This window comes from Ornithorhynchus anatinus, chromosome 13, assembly GCF_004115215.2.
Source record: "Ornithorhynchus anatinus isolate Pmale09 chromosome 13, mOrnAna1.pri.v4, whole genome shotgun sequence".
NCBI lineage: Eukaryota > Metazoa > Chordata > Mammalia > Monotremata > Ornithorhynchidae > Ornithorhynchus > Ornithorhynchus anatinus.
In genome coordinates, this window is record NC_041740.1 from 36,412,633 (window position 1) to 36,432,317 (window position 19,685).

General features: G+C 46.9%; 1 protein-coding gene across 2 annotated transcripts in view; it reads left to right on the plus strand.

Annotated features, from left to right (window-relative positions):
* Positions 1 to 572: 572 nt before the first annotated feature.
* Positions 573 to 19,685, plus strand: part of PRKCQ (protein kinase C theta) — an 85,883-nt gene continuing 66,770 nt past the window's right edge. Inside the window, exon 1 of one of the 2 annotated variants that reach the window (XM_007656961.4) lies at positions 573 to 692. The gene's annotated coding sequence lies outside the window, so the exon portion shown is untranslated. The remainder of the gene's footprint in view (positions 693 to 19,685) is intronic. The other variant, XM_007656960.3, reaches the window with a different exon arrangement.

Below are 19,685 nucleotides of genomic sequence, written 5' to 3' on the forward strand. Positions count from 1 at the left end.
AGAGGTTGTGGGTTCCGATTCCGGCTCTTCCGGATTTGGGGCTTTGGGCAAGTCGCTTAAACTTCTCTGTGTCTCAGTGACCTCATCTGTAAAATGGAGATGAGGACCATGCGCCCCACGTGGGACAACCTCATAAACTTGGATCTATCCCAGCTCTTAGAACCGCGCTTGGCACAGAGTAAGCGCTTAACCAATACCATCATCGACAACCTGGACGACCTCGGTGGGCCCCTTCTAAAGGGGTAGCGGCTTGTCCTACATCTCGAAGCCCTTCCCTCCCAATAAAATGAAGTGAGCCCCCTCCGCCCCCAAACACACGCACCCACGCACCCCCTCCTCGCAGGCAGTGGGGCTGGAGGGAGCAGAGAGAGAGGAACCGAGGTGAGAGGCTGCCAGTCTCCCGGTGCCTCTGAGTCCCCCATTTCCCCTCCTCCTCCTCCTCTCTTCCCCCTGGTCCCTCGTCCTGCCCCTCTTGCGTTTCCCGGGCCTCTCCCCTCCCCTCCCCTCCCCTCCCCTGCGGCAGAGGCGCGGCGCGCAGCACACAGCCCACAGGAGGCGGCCAGCTCACAGCCCGGCCCAAGCCGCCAGTCCCGGCGCGGCGGCCGGGGGAGCAGCACTCTCCTCGCTGCGCCCTCCGTGCCCCCCAAGCCCCCCGGAGCAGGACCAGCCCGCGCTTAGCGCCCACCCAACAGGTAGGGGCTCCCTCGGCCGCGGGCCGGGCAAGGCGAGCGGGGGCGAAGGGGAGGTACAGCCGCCTCCGCGCCAACTTTCCTTGGCAGAGGGGCGCTCTGCTCTGCCCTGCCTTGCCTTGCCCTGCCCTGCCCTGCCGTGCCCCCCGGCCCGGGCTGAGGCCCCGGATAAGGAGCCGGGGCCCCGGCGGAGCCGCTGCAGGGAGGGAGCGGAGGGAGAGGCAACTCAACAACGACGGGGCGAGGGTGGGGCGCGGGCAGGGCTGGGCCCGGGACCTCCGCCTCCCTGCCCCCTGCCCTCAAAGGAGCGGCGTGGCTTAGCGGAAAAGACCCCGGGCTTGCGACTCAGAGGACGTGGGTTCCCATCCCGCCTCCCCCAACTTGTCTGCTGGCTGCCTCTGGGCAAGCCACTTCACGTCTCTGGGCCTCGGTTCCCTCATCTGTAAAATGGGGATGCAGACCGTGGGACAAGGATCGCGTCCAACCTGCATGGCTGGTATCCGACCCGGAGCTCATTACAGTGCCTGGCAGATGGTGAGCGCTTAACGAATACCCGACTCCACCGCTTGTTTGCTGAGTGACCTTGGGCAAGTCACTTCACTGGGCCTCAGTGACCTCACCTGTAAAATGGGGATGAAGACTGTGAGCCCCACGTGGGACTGCCTGATGACCTTGTATCTACCCCGGCGTTTAGGACGGTGCTTGGCACCTAGTCAGCGCTTAATAAATACCACTATTATTATCATCTCCCCCATCGGCCGGCTGGCCTGTGGGTGCGGAGGGCCACACGAGGGGCATTGGCGAGGAAAGGGCGGCCCTGAGAGCCCGAGGCCCGCTTGAAGGGTGGCCTCGCCCCTTGGTCAGCGGGCTCGGGCAACGTTTAAGCCGGCCGGGTTGACTGCCAACCAAGCCGAGGGCAGCCCCCTGTCACCCCTCCACCCCCAACTCCGGCCCTCCCTTGGATTTCCGCAGGCAGGTCGCGGGGAGGGCCGCTCCCGGGTACCCCACCCATCGCTAGGAGGAGTTGAGCGCCCACTCTGTGCAGAGCGCTGCTCTAAGTGCTTGGGAGTGGACGAGAGACCCCCGAAGGAGTTTACACTGTAGCCCGGGGGCAGCCGCTTAAAGACTTTAAGGAGCGGAGAGAGGGATGTAAACAGCCTTGGGTGAGTGAAGTCGGTCACGACAGAGAAAGGTGAACGGTGCTCACTGTTCTGGGGGAAGAGGGAGGCGATCCCAGGGGTTTTTTAAATTGTATAATAATTATGGTATTTGTTAAGCTTTTACTAGGTAGCCAGGCACTGTACTAAGCGCTGGGGTAGGGATAAGCAAATTGGGTTGGACATAGTCCCTGTCTCACATGGGGCTCACCGTCTCAATCCCCGTTTTTATTATTATTATTATTATTATTATTACGGTATTAGGCGCTTGCTAGGTGCCAGGCACTGTTCTAAGCCCTGGGGTAGATACAAGGTAATCAGATTGCCCCATGTGGGGCTCGCAGTCCCATTTTACAGATGAGGTCCCTGAGACCCAGAGAGGTGAAGCGACTTGCCCAAGGTCACATAGCAAACAAGTGGTGGAGTCGGGTATTTGTTAAGCACTGCACTGAGCTGTGGAGTAGATACAAGTCGTTCAGATTGGACCCAATCCCCGTCCCACGGCCTTAATCCCCATTTTACAGATGAGGGAACTGAGGCACAGAGAGGTTAAGGGACTTGTCCAAGGTCACCGAGCAGACAAGCAGCAGAACCGTGATAAGAACCTAGGTCCTTCTGACTTCCAGGTCCGTGCTGTTCTCTCGGCCAAGGAGAGCCTCGGGGCCCTTTGTCTTCCAGTGATTTCATTTAATTTCATTCATTCGATCGGATTTATTGAGCGCTTATTGTGTGCAGAGCACTGTACTAAGAGCTTGGAAAGTGCAATTCAGCAGTAAAGGGCGACAATCCCTGCCCACACCGGGTTTAGAGTGGGGGGAGAGGGGAGGGAAACAGACATCAAAACAAGTAAACAGGCATCAATATAAATAAATAGAATTATAGATAAGATTTGAGTGACCGAGCCAGCTAAAAGTTGCACTACGGTCTTCAGGCCTGCCCCATGCTAGACAGGGGAGGGAAAAGGTGAGGCAGTGGGCAGGGGCCAGAGGGAATAGGATTTCATCGCGTGGTCAGTGGCGAAAAATAAAACAGTGTCGCTTGAGGAGGCTATAACTAGGCACCTTTGCCACGCATCTCGAAAGGAGCCGTCAATCGATCAAACAACGGTGATCATTAAACGCTTAACGTATGCAAAACACCGTATGTCAAAGCTATGCAAAGCGTTAGGGGGAGAACAGTAGTGTTCCGCCCTCAAGGAGTTTTCATCTATCTGGGGAGAGGGAAGCTAAACTGCAGGAAGGGGAAGGGTTGAAGACCTTCCCGGAATTGCGTGTTGTACAAGGTGTCAGAAGGGACCGCTTTATGTTTTCCTCCTTGGCCTCGTTACCTTAATCTGGTCAGGCTCTTCCCCAAAGCCCCTCCGTTCAAATGAGTGACGCCGAGGGCCTAAAACCTGCTGAGAAGCAACCTGGCCTAGTGGATAGAGCCCGGCCCTGGAAGTCGGAAGGTTACGGGTTCTAATTCCGTAACTTGTCTGCTGTGTGACCTTGGGCAAGTCGCTTGACTTCTCTGGGCCTCATGGGACAGGGACTTTGTGCAACCCGATTTGCTTATACCTACCCCAGCCTCTATTACAGTTCCTGGAACATAGTAAGCTCTTAACAAATGCCATAATTAGAACTCAACTAACTGGCTTCCTGGGACTTGATCTCGAGAAGCAAGTTTTGGGGCCAGGGATGTTTGGGAGGCGAGTCCTGTTGCCTTGCACAACCTCCTGAATCGCCTCCGGCCCTTTGATTATCATGATTCACTTTTGTCATAATCGCAAGGTAACTTTGGTGATATGCCTGGCTGGCAGCAGATGTGTTCGCCGGCCACTGAAATATGCTGAGTCTAACAGGATGGGGGGGAACGTTGACTGATTTCTTTGCAAATTACATCCGAAGTTATGCACAGCTGTTTTTAGGATCTCTTGTTTGCAGGGTTTCCAGCTATTTGTGCTATTGTTTTCCAGCAGGTGGTGGGTGCACAACGATCTTGTTAGTTTCTTTCTTCCGTTGACTTAGCGTTACATACGTGTAGACACACGCCCTCCCCGTCCTTCCTCTTACAAAAAAAAAAAAAAATTGCTGTCAAACTCCTCCAGGTTAACAGTTATGTTTACCGGTTGTTGTTTTTTTGCCTCAAAACATTTGTCTCTTACCTGCGGCTACTCCTGACTGATTTATTTCAAGACGTATTTACGAAAATTGTTTTTGATCATATAAATCCTCCAGAATAGTCGGCTACGGTTTCCACTTCCTTCTCATTCTCAAATGGTGGTTCAAAGCACCAAACAGATAAATCTCTTGGCCTGAGGACTTGGTAGGTTTGCATGGGTACCTCGCCCCAGGTTTAATAATAATATTGCTTCTCTCCAATCTGGGCTTTGCAGAGCAACGCTAAAGTTAGGTTAATATCTTCCTCATTTCCCCATTCATTCATTCAATCGTATTTATTGAGCCTTTGCTGTGTGCAGAGCACTGTACTAAGCGCTTGGAAAGAACAATTCAGCAACAGAGACAATCCCTGCCCATAATGGGTTCACAGTCTAGAAGGGGGGGAGACGGGCATCAAAACAAGTAAACAGACATCGATAGCATCAATATAAATAGTTATAGCTATATATACATCATTAATATAAATAGAAGTAACGACATAATCTGTGCTCTGATATTCCCCAAATAGGTCACTGTCCAGTCCGCTTCCCCTGATAAACTTTCTTACTCTATTGCTGTATACTACTGTCTGCTCCTCTCTAGCAATATGGGAAAGGAAAAAAAAATCCTCCTTTGCCTAGCCATGAATCAGATTTGGCTCATGGTAGAGAAAGAGTGAGTTTACGATGCAAGTCTATGATAAGATTCTGGAATCCTTTATCCAGCAGAGTTGAAATTCAACTGGAAAACTTTGAACCAGCCTTTTAGTAATAGTTGATTGGTGAGAATAATAAGTAACTTTTTGACGGTATGAGTTCCCCATGACTATTTCTATATCCGTGTTTTCTGGTCAGGCAATCTTTGCCTGCCTCAGGAATAAATGAAAATTCATCCCCCAAAACTGCCTTCTTTGGCCATCCTTCCTCTCCTCTCCTTTTCCCACCCTCCCCTCAAAGAGTTATACTTAATTTGACATTAGGTACTTTCCACACCATTGTGCCCAAGGATTGGGTTATTGTCTTTCCAGGAAATTTCCTGGGTCTTTTCTTTAGCCTGGTTGGGCAGTAAAAAGCCATAAACCTGCACCATCTCATGGGATTCTAGATTGATTCTCTCAGCCATGGTCAAATCAAATTCTACTTTGGAGCACTCTTGCCGACTTCCAGAACCACAATTTCATCCTGGGACTCAAAGAACAATATGAATTCCTTCGGCTTCTAAGACAATTGTCCTTCTCATTAACAAATCTTTTTTCATTATAATAAATTTGGGACATGTGGTTGTGTCCAAAGCATAATTACTTTTCCATAGCTTAAACCATCTCTGCTGAGTTCACAGAAATGAAAGATGCATCTAGCAGCAAAGGCAAGTAGGTGTGATTCAGAAGTCCAGAGAGAAAAATATTGTGATTTTTTCCATTTTTTTCTTTTTTAAAGATCAGAAGCAGTCAGCACATGTAACTCCTACGACAGCTTCCCTTTATTGCCCTGGTGTGTCCTTCGACTCTTTTTAAATTTTCTTAGCATTCCTCCCAAAACATGAGAATTACATCAGCAGCTCTTTTCCCAAGTGATGATTCTTGGAATATTATTGTTTTGGTTTCTAAGTTATTTCAATTAAACATGGGAAGAGAAACTCAAACCAATCAGTACTGAATACAGAAATCATTAAAAACTGCCCTGGCCTCTTTTCATTCATCTTATTAGGGTAATACATGAAACTCTGGATATTGTACAGAGATCCTTTAGCCAAACACTATATTTCAGCTGGGTTTGTTTGGTTTTTTTTCAAATGCGGTGGAGTAGGGTGAAAGAACTGAAATGCACCTAGTACCTGGCTGTAGTTTAAACCCGAAGGGAATTCTTGTGAATAATGTCATTTGATAAAGGTGAACAGCTTAGAAGATCTGGCAGCGGAGCGCCTCTTACCCCGGAGTTTCTCTGGAAGGAAGTCCTTACCAACTTACCTAGGGCCTTGTAAGTGTTTGCATTCACTTGCTAATTAGTACCAGGCCTGGGGGGGAATCCCGGTGCTGCTCTAACTTGTCCACACTGAATCCGGTGTAAATTACCACATGAGGAGCAGGTCACCAGCCACCTTGGATGCCAAAGTTCAAGCCACTGCAACCAGTGAGAAAACCACTGGCGAGGCAACAGGAGAGTCTTCAAAGTTGGCCTTTTCCCACAGTTCAGTCTAGAGGCTTCCAGGGGACAGGACCCAAGGGTGCTGTCACGGTGCCTGGTGCTTTTGGCAATTCATAAAAAACCCTATTCCAGCTTTGCCGTTTGTTTAAATATTTACCCTGGTCCTTCCTCAGAAGAGTACTCAAACAGTTTCCAGTGCTAGCAAACACTCCTTGGAGTTTTCCGGGACTCCAAGGTCCCTGAACTCCCCGTGGCTTAGCGATGCCAGGTTCTGTGAAACCAACAGCAAGCTGGGTCAGACTTGGGGGGTGCCATACCAGGCCGGCCCAGGATGGCTCCTGGTTTGGGAACCCTCTCTAGTTGGGAAGGAAAGAATCCTCCACTGTGGCTCTAGCAGGCTCTAAAGGAGACCTCTGTGCCTGGCTTGCTCTGTTATACTGTATTCACCCAAGTACAGAGCTCTGACCCAGTAAACGCTCAATAAATACCACTGATTGATTGCTGTGGTTCACATTGGGATTGGCTAGGTCCATTGAAACTTTGGACCAGAAGCTGTGGGAAGCTCAAGGATGTCCTTGGCCTGAAATGGGTCAGGACCCCCACTGTCACATCACTGAGTCTCTCAAACCACCCTGAGGTGCCCCCAAGTTTCCACAGGGTTCAGGCTAGCTGAGAAGGTGCCCGGGGGGCTGAAGCTGGTGCCAAAATAATACGAACTCAACGTGATGACACATTTCATCATGCTGCCACTCAAGAGCTGAGGATTGAAGAGTTCTTGCTTGGCATGCACATGACCCTACACAAAAGGCTTTCTAATCCCCCGGAGCCATTCCGCCCATCACCATAGTATGTTGGCCAGGAGACAAGTATCTGCATTTAGTCCCTGGATCTTTTATGTAGCTTGCTTGGGTTCTCACAGCAAGTTAGGATTAGACTTTTCAGACTCAGGAATGACCAAACTACTTCCTAGCCCCTGAGCCAAGCTGTCAGCGGGACCGCGTCTCCGAGGTTTTGTGAAAGCGAATGAGGCTCTGGAGCTTCTTCGAGGAAAAAAGCAAGCTCAAGCCTGTCCATTATCATCCTTCTCACTCCCTCTCATCCGATACTCCCCAAATCGGCCATCTTCAAAGCCCTCCTAAATTCCCACCTCCTTAAACGAGTATTCCCAGACTATCAGTAGCCAAACCTTATTAACCCTTGAAACACCTTTTCCTCTGAGTGTTTATGCCCTTCTCCATCCTCAGCACTTGTGAAGTAATGTATATTTGGTTCAATTTTATTTACTCTTACTCCACTGCTTGTGAATATTTCTATGCCTTTCTTCCCCACTGAAGGGAAAGCTCCCTATGGGCAGTCAGTGTCCTGTGCATCCATGTACTTTCCAGGTGTTTAACATGGTGCATCGCGTTCAGTAGGCGCTCCATAAATACCATCGTTTCTACTACCCCTACTGGGAGTCTTTCTTCTTTCCAGTCTCCATACCTTCTCTCTGGCCAGAGTGTCTGTGCTGCCCTGATCTCTTCTGCTTTTCTAACCCTTGCCCTTTGTCGGATCCTGCCATTTTCCAATTTATACCTGAGCTTCTGGGGTCGTAGAGCAATCACGCTTTCGCTTCAGGATCTGTTACAACATGGCTAGAGCCCTAGAAAATGATACTGCCACCCTGGGAACCTCCATGGCGCCCACACTGCCCTAGCAGAGGTGAGCATGGGCAGAGGAGAGTGGTGAGGGCACGGGAGGAGGGAGGGAGGGTCTGGGTTGGCGGCTCCCTGCCTCCAAACATGGAAACTGATGCCTGAGCTGCAGATGATACTGGCCTGAAGCCAGAATGTGGTTACCTCACAGTCTCTATTGCTACCCTGTGAGTAGAAAGACATTGCCATGGGGCAATGCCGTTTTCCACGCAGTCGCTCTCACCCCAGCTGCAGCTGCTCCGTTGGAGCCCGTTTCTGTTTGCAGTTCTGTCTGGCACTGGCCTGGCACAGTGAGCCTATCTGAAGGACTGGCACAGTACTTACTGTGGCCCTTTGCCCTTGATGTGAATTTGGGGCCCCAGCAGGTGCCAAGCAGGGGTAGGTGTTGAACACAAATTGTGTGTGGAGGGGGGAACCCAGGCAGATGAGGGGCTGCAGTTGAGGTTTACCACTGCCTGAGGAGACGAGTAAGTGATGGGTCAGGTGATCTGGGTTTTCTTTGTATCTAGATCAGAGTTTTAGTTTCAATCAAATCATTCAGGACTCAGTGAGAACAGCCAAGTGATAGAAATCTAGAATGCCTGTTGAAAACAAATTTGCCAAGGGTGTGGCAAGGATACTTTGAGGCTGGGGCAGGGATGTGTGTGTGATGCACATTATAACAATAATAATAATACTAATAATGATTCTACTAATAATAAAATAACAATGTACTCTATCAAATGCTTACTATATACTAAAGGCTGGGATGAATACAAGGTTCAAAGATCAGGTCCAATCCCTGTTGCACACGGGGCTCCCAATCCATCTTATCCCCATTTTGTAGATGAGAAAACTGAGGCCCAGAGCATTTAAGTGACTTGTCCAAGGTCATACAGCAGGCCTGGAGTGGAGCTGGGACATGAACCCAAGTCTCCCGATTCCCAGTCCCATGCTCTTTCCACTTAGCAACCCTGTCGCCTGAAGATTCTCTAGAAATGATGCAATGTCTGTCATCAGCTACACATCTCCCTCCCCACCCAAGAGGTCACTTCTGTTTAATGGATGTCTGTGGGGTCTGTTACCGGGTAAGGGAACATACAGGTAAGGAAAGGTGTGCTAGGTAGCAATTACTGCCCCCGAAGAGTGGCTCACAAGAATATAGGGTGACTCAGGGATATAGTTGGGTTCTACAAATGACAAACCAATGTTGGGACAAGGGATCATTTTTGAACATGAACACAGTGGGGACTGGATTGTTGGCCACAAATGGGCATGGAAGGAGGTGTCGGCCCAAGTTCGGGATTTTTCTACACTCCAATACAGTTCGTAGATCTGTCATAGGAACACACCGGGGTCTTCCAACCCGGAAATCAGAATTCCCGGTTTATCACTGCACTGCAGGAGTAAGGGAAGGAGGGAAAAGAAGCGAAACAGCCAATGTTGCAGTCTTAGCTAGGCTGAAGGACCGGTGAGGGAGCAATGCCCAGCTGAACTCCTCTAGGACCATAGCTGGGAAGTGAATCTAGAGTGACCACAGTACATCAAGAATGGGAGGAGTAAAAAGGGAGACCCCCAAAATCCAGGGATCCCCTGGGACATGGGGCACACTTTCAGTTTTTCCTGTGCACGCCAACAGCTTAGCCTAGCACAATTACATCTGTTCTTTGCAGAAGCCCTCTGGGGGTGAGCTGGCTTTTTACCCCAATTTTTTTAATGATATTTGTTAACCACTTACTGTGTGTCACGTACTGGTCTAGTCTCTGTGGTAGGTACAGGTTAATCAGGTTGGACCCAGCCCCTGTCCCACAAAAGGGGCTCACAGTATAAGTAGCAGGGAGAAACAGGTAGTGAATCCCCATTTTTCAGCTGAAAAAACTGAGACCCAAGGAAGTTAAGTGACTTGCCCAAGGTCACACAGCAGGCAAGTGGGAGAGCCAGGATTAGAACCCAGGTCTTTTGGCTCCCAAACCCGTGCTTTATCCACTAGGCCATACTGCGTCCCAGTTTTCAGGGTAATATGCCTTGTCTCTGTAGAGTCATTTTTCCAAAGGGCATTTTCAAAAAAGCTTTTCACATCGTCCTTTTCTTCTAATTCAATCAAGTAATAATAATAGTGGGATTAGCAGCATTTATTGGGTGTCCACTTGGAATGCTGCTCTGTACTCCTCCTTACCTAAGCACTTGGGTATTCACCCCCTCTCCCACTGCCACTTCTGTACATATCTTTAAACTTTGTCGCATCTCCCTATTTGTAATTTATTTTAGTGTTTGTCTCCCTTACTAAACTGCAAACTCCTTGAAGGCAGGGATTGTGTCTATTTACTCCATTGAATTCTCTCCCTAGTGCTTAGAAGAAGCGTGGCTCAGTGGAAAGAGCCTGGGCTTGGAAGTCAGAGGTCATGGGTTCGAATCCCGGCTCTGCCACTTGTCAGCTGTGTGACTGTGGGCAAGTCACTTCACTTCTCTGGGCCTCAGTTCCCTCATCTGTAAAATGGGGATTAACTGTGAGCCTCACGTGGGACAACCCGATTACCCTGTATCTACCCCAGCGCTTAGAACAGTGCCATGCACATGGTAAGCGCTTAACAAATACCAACATTATTATTAGTCCAGTGCTCTTTTTTTAATGGCATTTATTAAGCGCTTACTATGTGCAAAGCGCTGTTCTAAGTGCTGGGGGGGGATACAAGGTGATCAGGTTGTCCCATGTGGGGCTCACAGTCTTCAACCCCATTTTACAGATGAGGTAACTGAGGCCCAGAGAAGTTAAGTGACTTGCCCAAGGTCACACAGCTGACAAGTGGTGGAGCTGGGGTTAGAAGTGATGACCTCTGACTCCCAAGCCTGTGCTCCTTTCCACTGAGCCACGCTGCTTCTCATAGAGCATTCTCTTCATAGAGCAAGCACTCAATAAATTCTATTGATCAATCAATTGATTGAACACTGAGCCAGTGGCAGAGAACAGATAGATCCCTAGATTTCCTGGTTTCCAGTCTCTTAATGCTGCACCTTTGGCCAGCCACGTAATCTTCGGATCCCCCTTATACTATTTTAAAACAACACCACCAAAAAACCAGGTGTGACACTGTCATCTAACCTCACATTCTGTTTGCAGTACACTTGAGATCCGGAGGAGGAAAGGGCTCATGAAGCAGTAAGAATATTTTTCACTGCAGAAAAAAAGAGCTGCTATTTGATTTTCCCCCTCCCACCCCAGAATGGTAGGCCACAATCAGCTTGATGTCTGGAGAAGTATCCTCCTCCCCACAGGAAAAAACCCACCCCAAACCCCACAAAAATAGTGCCATAGAAATCAAGATTTCCCAGGGAGCAACCTCAAAAAGATGCCAATGTAAATCAAGCCTTGGACTTTCATTTCTGCTATTTCCTTGGACATTACGAGAGGTGGCAACATCAGCATAAGGCAGAAATTGTAGGTATCTTCTATGTTCTTAATCATCTTTTCCACTGACAAAATATCCCATATTTTCTCTGGCCGGAAATGGGCTTTTTGTAGTCTCTATAACAGCTAAATAATAATAATGTTGGTATTTGTTAAGCTCTTATTATGTGCAGAGCACTGTTCTAAGCGCTGGGGGAGATACAGGGTAATCAGGTCGTCCCACGTGAGGCTCACAGTTAATCCCCATTTTCCAGATGAGGTAACTGAGGCACAGAGAAGTTAAGTGACTTGCCCACAGTCACACAGCTGACAAGTGGCAGAGCCAGGAGTCGAAGTCATGACCTCTGACTCCGAAGCCCAGGCTCTTTCCACTGAGCCACGCTGCTAAATGAGGAGATTGCGGAGAAGAAAGCAAATGATTCCTCTTTAGTAATCTAGCCTTAGCTCTCCACCCTTCCTCTCGCTCCCAAAGAAAAGCGCTAGTCGCTGGTTAGTTCCTCAGCGCAAAACCAGGGAAAAGTAGTTTGAAGCTGAGTTCCAGGGAAAGTTGTGTTTGGGGATAAGGGGATCCTGGTGGGTCACAGGATACATAGCTTTTCCAGTGACCCAGACCTATTAAACATGGATTGAAGTACTAACTTGGTAGGTTGGGGATCATGTGTGAAAAAGGAATGAATGAATATGAGATAGATTCATAGGTATGAATCTAGGTAGCTAAAGAGCCCATAAAAATAAAACTAGGCAACCATCTTGTCCTGGAGAGTATAGGTATTCATCTGCCTGGAGGCAGGGATCTGATTCAGATGACCGCTTGAACTGCTATGGACCACTACCTTCCCCTTCTCCCTGACCAATGCACCAATGCAGGGAGATATTGCTTGTGAGGAGGAGTTAGTGTGGGGGGTTGGGGGGAAAGGGCAGGGGGGAACCAGTTGAGACAGTGACATGAGGAGGGGCCATGAAATAGCTGCCTGAAATATCAGGACCCTGACACAATTCTCAAATAACTCTGGAAATCTCCCTGCTTCCAGCCCAATTTGTGTCAGGATTAGCAAAAAACAACTAGAAAGCAAGCACAATTACATCTTAGAAGCAAAGCATTTACTATTTACCTTAGATAAACAAATTGTTTGGGTGTGATAGAAGTAAAGAAGTGTGTGATAATCAATTATCAAACAATGGCATTTATTGAGTGCTTAGTGTGTGCAGAGCACTCTATTAAACCCTTGGGAGAGTATGAAAGATATGTTTCCTGCCCACCAAGAGCTTAGAGTCCAGAAGGGGAGACAGACATGAAAATACATTATGGATCTGTACATAAGTGCTGTGGGGCTGAGGGTGGGGTGAATATAAAATGCTTAAAAGGGTACAGTTCAAAGTGTATAGGTGATGCAGAAGGGAAAATGAGGGTAGTCTGGGAAGGTCTCTTGGAGGAGAAGATGTGATTTTAATAAAGCTTTCAAGGTGGGGAGAGTAGTGGTCAGTTTCATTTCTCACCAACGTATTCTTTCCCAGAGCTCAGTACAGCGCTCTGCAAAGAGTAAGCACTTAATAAATATTGTTATTACTACTACTCCTCTGGCATTGGAGAGATCAAAGGACCCAGGAATCTAAGGTCTGGGACTGAGCGTTAGGTATGCTGACATGGCAGCTTGAGTTTGATCCCCAGTCTGACCCCTCCGGTGGCATCCTGGATAGAGCGGCAGTGGTGGCTGCATCTGGCTTTAGTTTCATTTAACTTTGCCTGTTGCTGTTATTGCAGTTTTGCATGGGTTATCCCACCCCTTCCCCTGTCACCCCTCACCCCATTGGCAGTCCAGATTTCGTGGCTCCCCAGCTTCACCTCGTGAAGTTTGGGCAGAAAAGTTGTAGCACCCAGGAGGGGGTTTGGCTTATGTGCTCACGGGATGTAAGGCCCTGGAGTCCAAGGTAGTTCTGTGGCACGACAAATCCCAGAGCCGCTTACCTTGACTCAACAGGTTTGATTCAGTGAAGTGTCCCTGAGACGTTTTCAGACAGCTGCAAGAATCTGTGCCCTGACACCGTGGAAGCGTGATCCACCTTCACTTAGTAATAATAGTAATAATAATTATGGTATTTAAGCACTTACTATGTGCCAAGCACTGTTCTAAGCACTGGGGTAGATATAAGGTAATCAGGTTGTCCCAAGTGGGGCTCACGGTCTTATTCCCCATTTTAGAGATGAGGTAACTGAGGGAGAGAGAAGGGAAGTGACTTGCCCCAGGTCACACAGTAGACAGGCGGAGGAGCCGGCATTAGAACCCACATCCTCTGACTGCCAAGCCCGTGCTCTTGCCATCAGGCCATGCTGCAAGTGCCCCTCACACCCGACTTTGGCTCTGACCATTGAAGGTATACGTCTAATGCACTTAGGCTCCCAGTAATACGTTCAGGGCATTTCTGCCCCCAATCCTAGCTCCCTCCTTTTGAAAGAGAGTCATTTGGGTGATTAGATTTCAGCAAATTTGGTTTACCATGACGACCGCAACATTAGGGAAGACTAGCGGACATTTCCTTAATAGGACTTTGCTCTCCCAATAAGCCTGTTCATCCATTCCCCCCAACCTCCCTCCTCTCCAGGACTTCTCATAATCCTCCATCCATTGCTCACATCTGTTTTATGTGCTCAGATAACTAGCCTAGTTTATCTCCTTGCACTTTATCAGTGTTATCTTTAGTTGAGCTGCTAGGTATCAGCTGTGGTTTTCTGTGTACAGCTCTTACTCGGGCTAAGTACCTTTTTATTGCCCTTGTGGATCTGTTTTCTACCTCTCTACCTCCCTGGTGTGGCAGCCTCAAGGCCTGATCTTTCTAGGGTGGTTTTTGGGTCAATTTGAGCTTTTTGAAAGCGATTTTAAAATTCTGGAAAACTCTCTCACTCTCTTCTAGTTTTCAAAGCAGTTTCACGGCAAAGGAGAGGTCACAAGGCCTAAGAATCTAAGGCCTGGGCTGAATGCTAGGTATTTATGAGTTTAATCCCTGCTGTGTGATTTGCTTGCACTCAAGTATAAACTGATTTCTTCATCCCTAAAATTAGGGTGATTTTGCTGGCCTGAGGGGGATTAAGAGTCCACTGTCTAAATAATAATCTCCAATAATTTTTTTCAAAAGTCAGTCGCTTGGTCTATTGGACAGTGAGCTCTGATCATCATTAGAATAAAATTAAGCTTAATGGCCATGATGAAAGATGATGTTTTCATACTGTTGGATAGTTATGAAACAGGATTCAGGGCAAGGGAAAATGACAGAAGGAATGGAAAAGCTTGCCTGTAGCTGAAGAGGAGACTCTTAATATGTACCATATTTTTATATTTATAACATGCTGTCTGTAAATAAAACCCAGATGGATAGTGACTTCAAAGACATCGATGACTTTGCATAAGAGGCAGTCAACAAAAATAAGGTTGAGTTTAATTCCAGATTACTTAATGCATTTGAAGGACGAAATCACAATATTATTGGTGAGGTTTTCATATACATAATAATAATAATGTTGGTATTTGTTAAGCACTTACTATGTGCAGAGCACTGTTCTAAGCGCTGGGGTAGATACAGGGTAATCAGGTCATCCCACGTGAGGCTCACAGTTAATCCCCATTTTCCAGATGAGGTAACTGAGGCACAGAGAAGTGAAGTGACTTGCCCACAGTCACACAGCTGACAAGTGGCAGAGCCGGGAGTCAAACCCATGACCTCTGACTCCGAAGCCCAGGCTCTTTCCACTGAGCCACGCTGCTTCCCCTGAGGGTTTCCATACAAATATAATGGAAATTTTCCTATTTAACAATAAATTTTATTAGGCCATTTAACCAATTTGGCGAGTTCATGTGGTCTTAAAAATCTTACTCCAAAATATAGCTAGCAGGAATTTTAGTAATTTTGAAAACTGAGGATGGCACCATTAAAAAAGTCAAGCTATACTTCTCCCCAGTTTGACAGGGACAAACCCTCATAGGTAAGGTAAAGAAAAAAAGCATGTACAGATAGTAATCTTAATAATAGTTATTGTGGACAGTGATTTCCATTCCCAAGGAAAAATAAATTCCACGACCACGAAAATCTCCAATGAGCTCAAAATCCAACTGGTCTCTAAATATACCATTATATAAAATACTGGCGTTGTCACCATTTATCCACTTTTCAATGCCCACGATCACTAGGGGTGATGAGTGCCTCAGTCTACAGTGGTATGCCCAAAGGATATGGACTTAGTATTGGAGTTCTCTTCTATCTCAAGGGCACCAACAAAAATGATTGTCAGCAAGCCACACACTGTACACTAACGCCTGCCGACCATTTTTCTCTGTACACTGCTGCATTCTCTGAATGCGGGGATCCAGCCAAAACCAGGCTATGCAAGAACTAGGGACCCAGGAAGTTCAACTGAATACCATATAATAATAATAACTGTGATATTTGTTAAACACTTATTATGGGCCAGGCACTGATCTAAGCACTGGGGTTGATACAAGAGATCAGACACAGTCTCTGTCCCGCATGAGGCTCACAGTCGTAATCCACATTTTACAGATGAGGTAACTGAGGCACAGAGAACTTAAGTGACTTGCCCAAGGTCACCCAGCAGACTTGTTACGGAGCCAGGATTAGAACCCATATTCTCTGACTTCCAGGCCTGCACTCCTTCCAAAAGGCCACTCTCCTTCTCCTTTGACTATATATGGGGTGACAGAGCTCATCCAAGTGTCCATATATTTCTGCGCTACAATACACTTCCCTGGCACCCATCAGACCAATCTTCACCCCTACAGGCACGTGGATACTAAAAGAGAGGGAATGACCTCAATTGCGTCACCTAGAGTAATAGCACTATTTATTACTCATCTGCCCAAATATGCAAGTTGCCAACAGCTAAAAATAAAAACCTGTCCATTAAATTTCTGGGTGGACCTATCTTATACCCTCATAGATAAAGTCGTGTCAGCTTCAGTTAAAGCAAGCTTGCCCAGTAAACAGAACTTTAAATGTTAATCAGATGGTCCTTGACCAGAATCTTTTACACAGGTCGATAATTCTCCAACTGCTTCATTCAGAGCGTATTTTTTTCAAGCTCTGGGGCTCTCAACCAGTCAATCCATGGCAGGCCCTCAGGCACTCCCCGGAGAACAGACGGCAGAAATGCTGAGAAATCAGGCCCTGGTGAACTGCCATGTGCAGATCCAAAAGAATGCCTAAGCTTTATGAGGAGCCACATAAATGGAAGGAATTTAGGCAAGCGAGACCCTAGCAACAGGAGCATAATCAAGCCAAGGCACCCGCTTGACCTGGGGAAATGCTTCTTTGAAAACCCTTGGAATCGGGATTGCTGGCTGAATTCCTAAAGCGTTCCTGCGAGAGCTAAGATCCACCCCAGATACTTTTTTTCCCCTTAGGAGGAAAGCAGTAATTGCTGCCACTTGCTCCTTACATCAGTAGCAACTCAGTCAAACAAAGGACCTAGGAGGAATTGAGACCCCCGGTTCTGCCCCTTCCCTCTCCTCCCGACAACCCAGCGCTCTCTCCCCGCCACTTTTCCGAAATGGAAAGTATTTCTTCCGGCAGAATGACAACTGGATTTGAAAGAAGAAAGGGGGGGTTCGGGTGATGGGTGCAGAAATGGAAGAATTCTATCAAAGCAGCAGATCATTTGGATAATTTCTGTTGTGTTGTTACAGATACACCAGGTCCAAATAGCAGGGAATTGTTCCACGTGCTGATGCAGCGTGATTGCCTGCATCTGCAATGTGATTGTGTTACTTTTCCAGAATTTCATGTATCATTACCCGAATTGGTAAGGAGATAATTTATCTACTTGGGACACAATTACTCACACAAAACTCTGATAATATGTATAGCCAGAAGAAGGGATAAAATTGTGGGTTTTTTTCCTGATAAGTATACTCAGGGCTCAACTCCCCAGTTTTAAGAGTTTTCAGGCCCCTTGCAACCTTCTCCTTCCCTCTCCTGCTACTTGCTTTACATCATACTTTATTAGCATCTCCACCCAAGGCTAGGCCTAGATGAAGTAGTGCCTTATTGAAGGCACATCTCCTCCAGGAAGCCTTCCCTAACTGTGCCCTCCTCTCCTCCCACTCACTTCTGTGCCACTCATATTTGCTCCTTCATCTCTCCCTTCCCCAGGGCACACGTCTATATCTATATATATCTGTAATTTATTTATCTATTTATTTATATTAAAGTCTGTCTCCCCCTCTAGACTGTGAGTTCGTTTTGGGCAGGGAATATGTTTGATCTTATATTGTACTCTCTCAAGTGCTTAGTACAGTGCTTTGCACACAGTAAGTGCTCAATAAATATGATTAATAAATAAATAGTAAATAATAGTGCCCTGGACAGGGAGACTGGGTCTTTTCAGTGCCTTCTAATCCTTCCATATCCCTTTAGTCTTTTCTGGCCTTTGCTGTTGGACTGCAAACTCTCTGACGGCAACATTCGTGTTGAGCGCTTACTGTGTACAGAGCACCGTACTAAGCACTCGGGAGAGTACAACAGAACAATGTAAGAGGCACATTCCCTGCCCACAACAAACTGCACCCTCAACAGGAGCCTCCCACTCTGTGCCTCCATTGTGCACCCCTTCAGACTAGACTCTTCATCCCCCAAATCCCACCATACCAGCCTCCTGAGGTCCATCTGCCCTGCATCTACCAGAGTGTGCAAAGGGGAAAGGAGAAGGGGTGCAATTCAAAACTGCTGGGTTTCATTAGTTCAAAGGAAGAAGAGACAAGGTGAAAGAGAAAACCACCAGACGCCACAAACACTGAGTATGCCGATACACAAATGGACCACTTTTTTGTATGTACAGTGTGGCCAGAACTGTGGGTCCCACATTGGTCTTTTCAGACACACACACAAACACACTGCTGCTAGTGGTGTCTTCTTTGAATTGGAAGGACTAGTGTATAGCTATCCATCTATCTACCTACCTATTTCTATGTATACAGAGAGAGATATCGATAGGTAGGTAGCAGTACACACATGCCTATATTTATATCTTTATCTGTATGTGTATATATAGATGTAGGTATACAAACAGATGGATAAAATCTGCTAAGTTATTTAAAGTTGTTTTGTTTGAAGAGGTCAAAACAATGCCCAAAATGAGGTTTGGCAAACTTTCCCATAGCTAACATAGAGGATTGAGGACTGCCAGTGTCACTCTCTGGAATGGCTGGTGAGGGGCCAATATAACCAGGGTAGGAACAGCTTCGTGGAGAAGTCCTGGCTTTAGAGTTGGGATGCACAATCCCAAGGCCACCCTTGAATCATGGATGGAAACTGTTTCAAATGCTAGCCACGGTTTCCAACCATTCATCCAGTGAAGATCGAGGCATACACGCAGTCCAAGCAAAGCAATTAGCTGAATCTTTTGAGCAGTGTAGACAATCAAGCTGTACACATTAGGTAAGTAAAAGGGGAAAGTTGAGTTGTGACCCAAAGTGGTTGTGCTCCAACAAGGAAAGCATTGTGGAATTCATTTTATTACCTCTCCATTTTTGGTAACAATGCTATTTTGTTGCTCCCCAATAAAAATGGTATGACTAATATGTGCAATATCACAAATAAGGACAGTGAGACGGTGTCTTTAGTAAATCCCTCTAATGAGGAATATTAATAGGACATTAATTTACATTACAGTGGGAAACAAAGCCTCCTAATGAACTTTAGGGGGGAAAGGCAGCGCTGTCAATGTTTTAGCAAAAGGGATTGGGATACTAAAGGTTTGAAGCCTCTGTTTGCTGTGTGAACTCATTCTGTGGTCTTTGGCAGATTCTTTAGTTTTTTTTCTCATTCAGTTTTCCCAACGGTAAAACATCAGTGATGAAATTAACTGCACCAGATAGTCTGAGGCCCATTATTTCATTCTTGAGATTGTTGTTACTAAGTTTAAGCAAAATGTATCTTAGAGATTTGAATGGAGAAGCTTTCCCTTTATCCCCAACATCCACCTCAATCTACAGTAGCACCTCTCTCCTCTCCTCCCCTTAGAATAGCCAACTTTCCACTTTGTGCATAGGGGCAAAAGGACAGCAGGGATTTTAGAGAGGATGAGGACCAGAAGGGTACCTGTGTCAGAAAGGTAGACCAGAAAGTCTCCATTTTGGATCTTGTCATTCTCTAGTCCTTACTGTGGAGTGCTTACCTATTCCTTGCCTTAAGGAGAGTAACACAATTTCCACAATATTTTCCTGAACTTTACAGCTGTCTGAGGTCTGTGATAAATTAGCCCTGCAATAGCCACTCGAGGCAAGTAGCCCTTTATGATGGTAGAAGAGAGAGGAACACTGATTTAATTCATTTGATCACTTAAGTGCTTCTCGGTGAGGAAACAGATAAAAATATTTGGGATACTTATTAGTGATTCCACATCAGAGAATATAGATTTTTCCCTTTCACCCAGATGGAAACATGATTTTTGGAGTGAGTGAGAGAGAGAGA